Raw genomic sequence first — 15465 nt, forward strand, 5'->3', positions numbered from 1 at the left:
CTATACTTATTACTGTTATTATTATCATTCTAACACATATTATTAGCCATATTATGCTTATATGATCGATAGAACGACAATTACTATACTTATTACTCTTATTATTATAAATCTAACTCATATTATTAGCCACATTATGCTTATATGATCGATAGAACCACAATTACTGTACTCATTACTCTTATTATTATCAATCTAACTCATATTATTAGCCATATTATGCTTATATGATCGATAGAACGAGAATTACTATACTCACTACTCTTAGTATTATCAGTCTAACTCATATTATTAGCCATATTATGCTTATATTATCGATAGAACGACAATTACTATACTTATTACTGTTATTATTATCAATCTAACTCATATTATTAGCCATATTGTGCTTATATGATCGATAGAACGACAATTACTATACTTATTACTCCTATTATTATAAATCTAACTCATATTATTAGCCATATTATGCTTATATGATCGATAGTACGACAATTACTATACTCATTGCTCTTATTATCATCAATCTAACTCATATTATTAACCATATTATGCAATTATGATCGATAGGACGACAATTACTATACTTATTACACTTATTATTATCAATCTACCTAATATTATTAGCCATATTATGCTTACATGATCGATAGTACGACAACTACTATACTCATTGCTCTTATTATTATCAATCTAACTCATATTATTAACCATATTATGCAGATATGATCGATAGAACGACAATTACTATACTCATTACTCTTATTATTATCAATCTAACTCATGCTATTATCCATATTATGCAATTATGATCGATAGAACGACAATTACTATACTTATTACTCTTATTATTATCAATCTAACTCATATTATTAGCCATATTATGCTTATATGATCGATAGAACGACAATTACTATACTCACTACTCTTATTATTATCAATCTAACTCATATTATTAGCCATATTATGCTTATATGATCGATAGAACGACAATTACTATACTTATTACTCTTATTATTATCAATCTAACTCATATTATTAACCATATTATGCTAATATGATCGATGGAACGACAATTACTATACTTATTACACTCACTATTATCAATCTAACTCATATTATTAACCATATTATGCAGATATGGTCGATAGCACGACATTTACTATACTTATTACTCGTATTATTATCAACCTAACTCATATTATTAGCCATATTATGCTTATATGATCGATAGAAAGACAATCACTATACTTATTACTCTTATTATTATCTACCTAACTCATATTATTAGCCATATTATGCTTATATGATCGATAGAACGAGAATTACTATACTCACTACTCTTAGTATTATCAATCTAACTCATATTATTAGCCATATTATGCGTATATTATCGATAGAACGACAATTACTATACTTATTACTCTTATTATTATGAATCTAACTCATATTATTAGACATATTATGCTTATATGATCGATAGAACTACAATTACTATACTCATTACTCTTATCATTATCAATCCAACTCATATTATTACCCATATTATGCTCATATGATCGTTAGAACGACAATTACTATACTTATTACACTCACTATTATCAATCTATTAGGTTGGTGCATATGAAATGTCGTTTTTTTTTTAGGTGCGAAAAGTTGTCTCCCTGTTTTCATTATGCTTTTTTGTTTTACATAACCTTGTTTATAGTCGTATTCTCCATTCTCAGAACCGCATTTCAACGAAGAAGATTTTGTCAAAAGTGTTTCCTTTCGTTATTTATTTTGAATTTTACACCGATATGAATTCAACCGATATTCGTGTAATTTTTTTATACGAGTATAAACTCGGTCATAATGCTGCAGAAGCTGCACGCAATATAAACCAGGCATTTGGGGAGAATACCGTTAACGACCGTAAAGTACAGCGTTGGTTTGACAAATTTTTTTCCGGTGATTTTTCCTTACAAAATAAGCCACGCGGTAGACCCAAAACGATTGTGAACAACAATACGTTAAAATCATTGGTGGAAACGGATCCAACTGTATCCACAAGGGAACTTGCCACCATAATGGAAGTTGACCATACATCAATATTACGACACCTGAATGAAATTGGTAAGGTGAAAAAAATGGACAAGTGGATACCGCACGAACTCACGGAGCGACATAAGCTGAATCGGTTGAACGTGTGCTCATCGTTGCTAACCCGATTAAATCGAGAGCCATTTTTGGATCGAATTATTACGTGTGATGAAAAATGGGTTCTGTACGATAATAGGAAGAGGTGTGCACGATGGCTGGACAAGGATGAAGCTTGTGCTCATGCCGCAAGACCATCACTTCATCCACGAAAAATTTTGATTACGGTTTGGTGGAATGTCACTGGGGTAATTCATTACTCATTCCTTCGTACTGGGGAAACAATCACAGCTGACAAGTATTGCCAGTACATTGAGGAAATGCACGAGAAATTAAAAATTTTACGTCCATCACTTATTAATCGGCATGGGCCGATACTTCTCCACGACAACGCTCGGCCACATACGTCGTACAAAACGATTCAGAAATTAAATGAATTAAAGTATGAAATTTTGCAACACCCACCTTATTCGCCAGATCTCTCGCCCACTGATTTTCATTTTTTTAAACATTTAGAACAGTTTGTACGGGGCAAAAAATATGAAACTGAAGACAATCTAAAAAATTCTGTATCAGAATTTATCGAATGTAAAGATCAGAATTTCTTTAAGACAGGCATTTATGCATTAAAATCTCGTTGGGAAAAGTGTATTGAAGCCAATGGCGCATATTTTGATTGAATAAACAATTTTTAAAAAAAGATATGCGGTTTTATATATTTACCTAAAAATCCGACATTTCATACGCACCAACCTAATAACTCATATTATTGACCATATTATGCAGATATGATCGATAGAACGACAATTACTATACTTATTACTCTTATTATTATCAATCTAAGTCATATTATTAGCCATATTATGCTTATATGATCGATAGAACGACAATCACTATACTTATTACTCTTATTATTATCAATCTAACTCATGTTATTAACCATATTATGCTAATATGATCGATAGAACGACAATTATTGTACTTATTACTCTTATCATTATCGATCTAACTCATATTATTAGCCATATTATGCTTATATGATCGATAGAACGACAAATATTGTACTTATTACTCTTATCATTATCGATCTAACTCATATTATTAGCCATATTATGCTTATATTATCGATAGAACGACAATTACTATACTTATTACTGTTATTATTATGAATCTAACTCATATTATTAGACATATTATGCTTATATGATCGATAGAACTACAATTACTGTACTCATTCCTCTTATTATTATCAATCTAACTCATATTATTAGCCATATTATGCTTAAATGATCGATAGAACGACAATTACTATACTTATTACTCTTATTATTATCAATCTAACTCATATTATTAGCCATATTATGCTTATATGATCGATAGAACGAGAATTACTATACTCACTACTCTTAGTATTATCAATCTAACTCATATTATTAGCCATATTATGCGTATATTATCGATAGAACGACAATTACTATACTTATTACTCTTATTATTATCAATCTAACTCATATTATTAGCCATATTATGCTTATATGATCGATAGAACGAGAATTACTATACTCACTACTCTTAGTATTATCAATCTAACTCATATTATTAGCCATATTATGCGTATATTATCGATAGAACGACAATTACTTTACTTATTACTCTTATTATTATCAATCTAACTCATATTATTGACCATATTATGCAGATATGATCGATAGAACGACAATTACTATACTTATTACTCTTATTATTATCAATCTAAGTCATATTATTAGCCATATTATGCTTATATGATCGATAGAACGACAATCACTATACTTATTACTCTTATTATTATCAATCTAACTCATGTTATTAAGCATATTATGCTAATATGATCGATAGAACGACAATTACTATACTTATTACTCTTATTGTTATCAATCTAACTCATATTATTAACCATATTATGCTAATATGATCGATAGAACGACAATTACTATACTTATTACACTCACTATTATCAATCTAACTCATATTATTAACCATATTATGCTTATATGATCGATAGAACGACAATTATTGTACTTATTACTCTTATCATTATCGATCTAACTCATATTATTAGCCATATTATGCTTATATGATCGATAGAACGACAATTATTGTACTTATTACTCTTATCATTATCGATCTAACTCATATTATTAGCCATATTATGCTTATATGATCGATAGAACGACAATTACTATACTTATTACTCTTATTGTTATCAATCTAACTCATATTCTTAGCCATATTATGCTTATATGATCGATAGAACGACAATTACTATACTCCCTACTCTTATTATTATCAATCTAACTCATATTATTAGCCATATTATGCTTATATGATCGATAGAACGACAATTACTATACTTATTACTCTTATTATTATCAATCTAACTCATATTATTAACGATATTATGCTAATATGATCGATAGAACGACAATTACTATACTTATTACACTCACTATTATCAATCTAACTCATATTATTAACCATATTATGCAGATATGATCGACAGCACGACATTTACTATACTTATTACTCGTAATATTATCAACCCTAACTCATATTATTAGCCATATTATGCTTATATGATCGATAGAAAGACAATCACTATACTTATTACTCTTATTATTATCTACCTAACTCATATTATTAGCCATATTATGCTTATATTATCGATAGAACGACAATTACTATACTTATTACTCTTATTATTATAAATCTAACTCATATTATTAGCCACATTATGCTTATATGATCGATAGAACGACAAGTACTGTACTCATTACTCTTATTATTATCAATCTAACTCATATTATTAGCCATATTATGCTTAAATGATCGATAGAACGACAATTACTATACTTATTACTCTTATCATTATCGATCTAACTCATATTATTAGCCATATTATGCTTATATGATCGATAGAACGACAATTACTATACTTATTACTCTTATTTTTATGAATCTAACTCATATTATTAGACATATTATGCTTATATGATCGATAGAACTACAATTACTATACTCATTACTCTTATCATTATCAATCCAACTCATATTATTAGCCATATTGTTCTTATATGAGCGATAGAACGACAATTACAATATTTATTACACTCACTATTATCAATCTAACTCATATTATTGACCATATTATGCAGATATGATCGATAGAACGACAATTACTATACTCATTACTCTTATTATTATCAATCTATCTCATGCTATTAGCCATATTATGGTTATATGATCGATATAACGACAATTACTATACTTACTACTCTTATTATTATCAATCTAACTGATATTATTAACCATATTATGCAGATATGATCGATAGAACGACAATCACTATACTTATTACTCTTATTATTATCAATCTAACTCATGTTATTAACCATATTATGCTAATATGATCGATAGAACGACAATTACTATACTTATTACTCTTATTGTTATCAATCTAACTCATATTATTAACCATATTATGCTAATATGATCGATAGAACGACAATTACTATACTTATTACACTCACTATTATCAATCTAACTCATATTATTAGCCATATTATGCTTATATGATCGATAGAACGACAATTACTATACTTATTACTCTTATTATTATCAATCTAACTCATATTATTAACCATATTATGCTAATATGATCGATAGAACGACAATTACTATACTAATTACACTCACTATTATCAATCTAACTCATATTATTAACCATATTATGCAGATATGATCGATAGCACGACATTTACTATACTTATTACTCGTATTATTATCAACCTAACTCATATTATTAGCCATATTATGCTTATATGATCGATAGAAAGACAATCACTATACTTATTACTCTTATTATTATCTACCTAACTCATATTACTAGCCATATTATGCTTATATTATCGATAGAACGACAATTACTATACTTATTACTCTTATTCTTATAAATCTAACTCATATTATTAGCCATATTATACTTATATGATCGATAGAACGACAATTACTGTACTCATTACTCTTATTATTATCAATCTAACTCATATTATTAGCCATATTATGCTTAAATGATCGATAGAACGACAATTACTATACTTATTACACTCACTATTATCAATCTAACTCATATTATTAACCATATTATGCAGATATGATCGATAGCACGACATTTACTATATTTATTACGCTTATTATTATCAACCTAACTCATATTATTAGCCATATTATGCTTATATGATCGATAGAACGACAATTACTATACTTATTACTCTTATTGTTATCAATCTAACTCATATTATTAGTCATATTATGCTTATATGATCGATAGAACGACAATTACTATACTTATTACTCTTATTGTTATCAATCTAACTCATATTATTAGCCATATTATGCTTAAATGATCGATAGAACGACAATTACTATACTAATTACACTCACTATTATCAATCTAACTCATATTATTAACCATATTATGCAGATATGATCGATAGCACGACATTTACTATACTTATTACTCGTATTATTATCAAGCTAACTCGTATTATTAGCCATATTATGCTTATATGATCGATAGAACGACAATTACTATACTTATTACTCTTAATGTTATCAATCTAACTCATATTATTAGCCATATTATGCTTAAATGATCGATAGAACGACAATTACTATACTTATTACTCTTATTATTATCAATCTAACTCATATTATTAGCCATATTATGCTTAAATGATCGATAGAACGACAATTACTATACTTATTACTCTTATTATAATCTACCTAACTCATATTATTAGCCATATTATGCTTATATTATCGATAGAACGACAATTACTATACTTATTACGCTTATTATTATCAATCTAACTCATATTATTAGCCATATTATGCTTATATGATCGATAGAACGAGAATTACTATACTCACTACTCTTAGTATTATCAATCTAACTCATATTATTAGCCATATTATGCGTATATTATCGATAGAACGACAATTACTATACTTATTACTCTTATTATTATCAATCTAACTCATATTATTAGCCATATTATGCTTGTATGATCGATAGAACGACAATTACTATACTCACTACTCTTATTATTATCAATCTAACTCATATTATTAGCCATATTATGCTTAAATGATCGATAGAACGACAATTACTATACTTATTACTCTTATTATTATCAATCTAACTCAAAATATTAGCCATATTATGCTTATATGATCGATAGAACGACAATTACTATACTCACTGCTCTTATTATTATCAATCTAACTCATATTATTAGCCATATTATGCTTATATGATCGATAGAACGACAATTACTGTACTCATTACTCTTATTATTATCAATCTAACTCATATTATTAGCCATATTATGCTTAAATGATCGATAGAACGACAATTACTATACTTATTACTCTTATCATTATCGATCTAACTCATATTATTAGCCATATTATGCTTATATGATCGATAGAACGACAATTACTATACTTATTACTCTTATTATTATGAATCTAACTCATATTATTAGACATATTATGCTTATATGATCGATAGAACTACAATTACTATACTCATTACTCTTATCATTATCAATCCAACTCATATTATTAGCCATATTGTTCTTATATGAGCGATAGAACGACAATTACAATATTTATTACACTCACTATTATCAATCTAACTCATATTATTGACCATATTATGCAGATATGATCGATAGAACGACAATTACTATACTCATTACTCTTATTATTATCAATCTAACTCATGCTATTAGCCATATTATGGTTATATGATCGATATAACGACAATTACTATACTTATTACTCTTATTATTATCAATCTAACTGATATTATTAACCATATTATGCAGATATGATCGATAGAACGACAATTACTATATTTATTACTCTTATTATTATAAATCTAACTCATAGTATTAGCCATATTATGCTTATATGATCGATAGTACGACAATTACTATACTCATTGCTCTTATTATTATCAATCTAACTCATATTATTAACCATATTATGCAATTATGATCGATAGAACGACAATTACTATACTTATTACACTTATTATTATCAATCTAACTCATATTATTAGCCATATTATGCTTATATGATCGATAGAACGACAATTACTATACTTATTACTCTTATTATTATCAATCTATCTCATATTATTAGCCATATTGTGCTTATATGAGCGATAGAACGACAATTACTATATTTATTACACTCACTATTATCAATCTAACTCATATTATTATCCATATTATGCAATTATGATCGATAGAACGACAATTACTATACTTATTACTCTTATTATTATCAATCTAACTCATATTATTAGCCATATTATGCTTATATGATCGATAGAACGACAATCACTATACTTATTACTCTTACTATTATCAATCTAACTCATGTTATTAACCATATTATGCTAATATGATCGATAAAACGACAATTACTATACTTATTACACTCACTATTATCAATCTAACTCATATTATTAACCATATTATGCAGATATGATCGATAGCACGACATTTACTATACTTATTACTCTTATTATTATCAACCTAACTCATATTATTAGCCATATTATGCTTATATGATCGAGAGAACGACAATCACTATACTTATTACTCTTATTATTATCAACCTGACTCATATTATTAGCCATATTATACTTATATTATCGATAGAACGACAATTACTACACTTATTACTGTTATTATTATCAATCTAACTCATATTATTAGCCATATTATGCTTATATGATCGATAGAACGACAATTACTATACTTATTACTCTCATTATTATCAATCTAACTCGTATTAATAACCATATTATGCTAATATGATCGATAGAACGACAATTACTATACTTATTACACTCACTATCATCAATCTAACTCATATTATTCACCATATTATGCTTATATGATCGATATAACGACAATTACTATACCTATTACTCTTATTATTATCAATCTAACTCATATTATTAACCATATTATGCAGATATGATCGATAGAACGACAATTACTATACTTATTACTCTTATTATTATCAATCTAACTCATATTATTGACCATATTATGCAGATATGATCGATAGAACGACAATTACTATACTTATTACTCTTATTATTATCAATCTAACTCATATTATTAGCCATATTATGCTTATATGATCGATAGAACGACAATCACTATACTTATTACTCTTAATATTATCAATCTAACTCATGTTATTAACCATATTATGCTTATATGATCGATAGTACGACAATTACTATACTCATTGCTCTTATTATTATCAATCTAACTCATATTATTAACCATATTATGCAATTATGATCGATAGAACGACAATTACTATACTTATTACACTTATTATTATCAATCTAACTCATATTATTAGCCATATTATGTTTATATGATCGATAGAACGACAATTACTATACTTATTACTCTTATTATTATCAATCTAACTCATATTATTAGCCATATTGTGCTTATATGAGCGATAGAACGACAATTACTATATTTATTACACTCACTATTATCAATCTAACTCATATTATTATCCATATTATGCAATTATGATCGATAGAACGACAATTACTATACTTATTACTCTTATTATTATCAATCTAACTCATATTATTAGCCATATTATGCTTATATGATCGATAGAACGACAATCACTATACTTATTACTCTTACTATTATCAATCTAACTCATGTTATTAACCATATTATGCAGATATGATCGATAGAACGACAATTACTATACTTATTACTCTTATTATTATCAATCTAACTCATATTATTGACCATATTATGCAGATATGATCGATAGAACGACAATTACTATACTTATTACTCTTATTATTATCAATCTAACTCATATTATTAGCCATATTATGCTTATATGATCGATAGAACGACAATCACTATACTTATTACTCTTACTATTATCAATCTAACTCATGTTATTAACCATATTATGCTAATATGATCGATAAAACGACAATTACTATACTTATTACACTCACTATTATCAATCTAACTCATATTATTAACCATATTATGCAGATATGATCGATAGCACGACATTTACTATACTTATTACTCTTATTATTATCAACCTAACTCATATTATTAGCCATATTATGCTTATATGATCGAGAGAACGACAATCACTATACTTATTACTCTTATTATTATCAACCTGACTCATATTATTAGCCATATTATACTTATATTATCGATAGAACGACAATTACTACACTTATTACTGTTATTATTATCAATCTAACTCATATTATTAGCCATATTATGCTTATATGATCGATAGAACGACAATTACTATACTTATTACTCTCATTATTATCAATCTAACTCGTATTAATAACCATATTATGCTAATATGATCGATAGAACGACAATTACTATACTTATTACACTCACTATCATCAATCTAACTCATATTATTAACCATATTATGCTTATATGATCGATATAACGACAATTACTATACCTATTACTCTTATTATTATCAATCTAACTCATATTATTAACCATATTATGCAGATATGATCGATAGAACGACAATTACTATACTTATTACTCTTATTATTATCAATCTAACTCATATTATTGACCATATTATGCAGATATGATCGATAGAACGACAATTACTATACTTATTACTCTTATTATTATCAATCTAACTCATATTATTAGCCATATTATGCTTATATGATCGATAGAACGACAATCACTATACTTATTACTCTTAATATTATCAATCTAACTCATGTTATTAACCATATTATGCTTATATGATCGATAGTACGACAATTACTATACTCATTGCTCTTATTATTATCAATCTAACTCATATTATTAACCATATTATGCAATTATGATCGATAGAACGACAATTACTATACTTATTACACTTATTATTATCAATCTAACTCATATTATTAGCCATATTATGCTTATATGATCGATAGAACGACAATTACTATACTTATTACTCTTATTATTATCAATCTAACTCATATTATTAGCCATATTGTGCTTATATGAGCGATAGAACGACAATTACTATATTTATTACACTCACTATTATCAATCTAACTCATATTATTATCCATATTATGCAATTATGATCGACAGAACGACAATTACTATACTTATTACTCTTATTATTATCAATCTAACTCATATTATTAGCCATATTATGCTTATATGATCGATAGAACGACAATCACTATACTTATTACTCTTACTATTATCAATCTAACTCATGTTATTAACCATATTATGCTAATATGATCGATAAAACGACAATTACTATACTTATTACACTCACTATTATCAATCTAACTCATATTATTAACCATATTATGCAGATATGATCGATAGCACGACATTTACTATACTTATTACTCTTATTATTATCAACCTAACTCATATTATTAGCCATATTATGCTTATATGATCGAGAGAACGACAATCACTATACTTATTACTCTTATTATTATCAACGTGACTCATATTATTAGCCATATTATACTTATATTATCGATAGAACGACAATTACTATACTTATTACACTCACTATTATCAATCTAATTCATATTATTAACCATATTATGCTTATATGATCGTTAGAACCACAATTATTGTACTTATTACTCTTATCATTATCGATCTAACTCATATTATTAGCCATATTATGCTTATATGATCGATAGAACGACAATTACTATACTTATTACTCTTATTATTATGAATCTAACTCATATTATTAGACATATTATGCTTATATGATCGATAGAACTACAATTACTATACTCATTACTCTTATCATTATCAATCCAACTCATATTATTAGCCATATTGTTCTTATATGAGCGATAGAACGACAATTACAATATTTATTACACTCACTATTATCAATCTAACTCATATTATTGACCATATTATGCAGATATGATCGATAGAACGACAATTACTATACTCATTACTCTTATTATTATCAATCTAACTCATGCTATTAGCCATATTATGGTTATATGATCGATATAACGACAATTACTATACTTATTACTCTTATTATTATCAATCTAACTGATATTATTAACCATATTATGCAGATATGATCGATAGAACGACAATTACTATATTTATTACTCTTATTATTATAAATCTAACTCATAGTATTAGCCATATTATGCTTATATGATCGATAGTACGACAATTACTATACTTATTACACTTATTATGATCAATCTAACTCATATTATTAGCCATATTATGCTTATATGATCGATAGAACGACAATTACTATACTTATTACTCTTATTATTATCAATCTAACTCATATTATTAGCCATATTGTGCTTATATGAGCGATAGAACGACAATTACTATATTTATTATACTCACTATTATCAATCTAACTCATATTATTATCCATATTATGCAATTATGATCGATAGAACGACAATTACTATACTTATTACTCTTATTATTATCAATCTAACTCATATTATTAGCCATATTATGCTTATATGATCGATAGAACGACAATCACTATACTTATTACTCTTACTATTATCAATCTAACTCATGTTATTAACCATATTATGCTAATATGATCGATAAAACGACAATTACTATACTTATTACACTCACTATTATCAATCTAACTCATATTATTAACCATATTATGCAGATATGATCGATAGCACGACATTTACTATACTTATTACTCTTATTATTATCAACCTAACTCATATTATTAGCCATATTATGCTTATATGATCGAGAGAACGACAATCACTATACTTATTACTCTTATTATTATCAACCTGACTCATATTATTAGCCATATTATACTTATATTATCGATAGAACGACAATTACTACACTTATTACTGTTATTATTATCAATCTAACTCATATTATTAGCCATATTATGCTTATATGATCGATAGAACGACAATTACTATACTTATTACTCTCATTATTATCAATCTAACTCGTATTAATAACCATATTATGCTAATATGATCGATAGAACGACAATTACTATACTTATTACACTCACTATCATCAATCTAACTCATATTATTGACCATATTATGCTTATATGATCGATATAACGACAATTACTATACCTATTACTCTTATTATTATCAATCTAACTCATATTATTAACCATATTATGCAGATATGATCGATAGAACGACAATTACTATACTTATTACTCTTATTATTATCAATCTAACTCATATTATTGACCATATTATGCAGATATGATCGATAGAACGACAATTACTATACTTATTACTCTTATTATTATCAATCTAACTCATATTATTAGCCATATTATGCTTATATGATCGATAGAACGACAATCACTATACTTATTACTCTTAATATTATCAATCTAACTCATGTTATTAACCATATTATGCTTATATGATCGATAGTACGACAATTACTATACTCATTGCTCTTATTATTATCAATCTAACTCATATTATTAACCATATTATGCAATTATGATCGATAGAACGACAATTACTATACTTATTACACTTATTATTATCAATCTAACTCATATTATTAGCCATATTATGCTTATATGATCGATAGAACGACAATTACTATACTTATTACTCTTATTATTATCAATCTAACTCATATTATTAGCCATATTGTGCTTATATGAGCGATAGAACGACAATTACTATATTTATTACACTCACTATTATCAATCTAACTCATATTATTATCCATATTATGCAATTATGATCGATAGAACGACAATTACTATACTTATTACTCTTATTATTATCAATCTAACTCATATTATTAGCCATATTATGCTTATATGATCGATAGAACGACAATCACTATACTTATTACTCTTACTATTATCAATCTAACTCATGTTATTAACCATATTATGCTAATATGATCGATAAAACGACAATTACTATACTTATTACACTCACTATTATCAATCTAACTCATATTATTAACCATATTATGCAGATATGATCGATAGCACGACATTTACTATACTTATTACTCTTATTATTATCAACCTAACTCATATTATTAGCCATATTATGCTTATATGATCGAGAGAACGACAATCACTATACTTATTACTCTTATTATTATCAACGTGACTCATATTATTAGCCATATTATACTTATATTATCGATAGAACGACAATTACTATACTTATTACTGTTATTATTATCAATCTAACTCATATTATTAGCCATATTATGCTTATATGATCGATAGAACGACAATTACTATACTTATTACTCTCATTATTATCAATCTCACTCGTATTAATAACCATATTATGCTAATATGATCGATAGAACGACAATTACTATACTTATTACACTCACTATCATCAATCTAACTCATATTATTAACCATATTATGCTTATATGATCGATATAACGACAATTACTATACCTATTACTCTTATTATTATCAATCTAACTCATATTATTAACCATATTATGCAGATATGATCGATAGAACGACAATTACTATACTTATTACTCTTATTATTATCAATCTAACTCATATTATTGACCATATTATGCAGATATGATCGATAGAACTACAATTACTATACTTATTACTCTTATTATTATCAATCTAACTCATATTATTAGCCATATTATGCTTATATGATCGATAGAACGACAATCACTATACTTATTACTCTTACTATTATCAATCTAACTCATGTTATTAACCATATTATGCTAATATGATCGATAAAACGACAATTACTATACTTATTACACTCACTATTATCAATCTAACTCATATTATTAACCATATTATGCAGATATGATCGATAGCACGACATTTACTATACTTATTACTCTTATTATTATCAACCTAACTCATATTATTAGCCATATTATGCTTATATGATCGAGAGAACGACAATTACTATACTTATTACTGTTATTATTATCAATCTAACTCATATTATTAGCCATATTATGCTTATATTATCGATAGAACGACAATTACTATACTTATTACTGTTATTATTATCAATCTAACACATATTATTAGGAATATTATGCTTATATGATCGATAGAACGACAATTACTATACTTATTACTCTTATTATTATAAATCTAACTCATATTATTAGCCACATTATGCTTATATGA

General features: G+C 26.5%; 1 pseudogene; it reads left to right on the forward strand.

Annotated features, from left to right (window-relative positions):
• Nucleotides 1-1799: 1799 nt before the first annotated feature.
• LOC100883927 (histone-lysine N-methyltransferase SETMAR pseudogene) lies at nt 1800-2819 on the forward strand (annotated as a pseudogene).
• The last annotated feature ends 12646 nt before the right edge of the window (nt 2820-15465 follow it).

The sequence above is a fragment of the Megachile rotundata genome, unplaced genomic scaffold (genome assembly GCF_050947335.1).
Source record: "Megachile rotundata isolate GNS110a unplaced genomic scaffold, iyMegRotu1 scaffold0631, whole genome shotgun sequence".
Taxonomy (NCBI): Eukaryota; Metazoa; Arthropoda; class Insecta; order Hymenoptera; family Megachilidae; genus Megachile; species Megachile rotundata.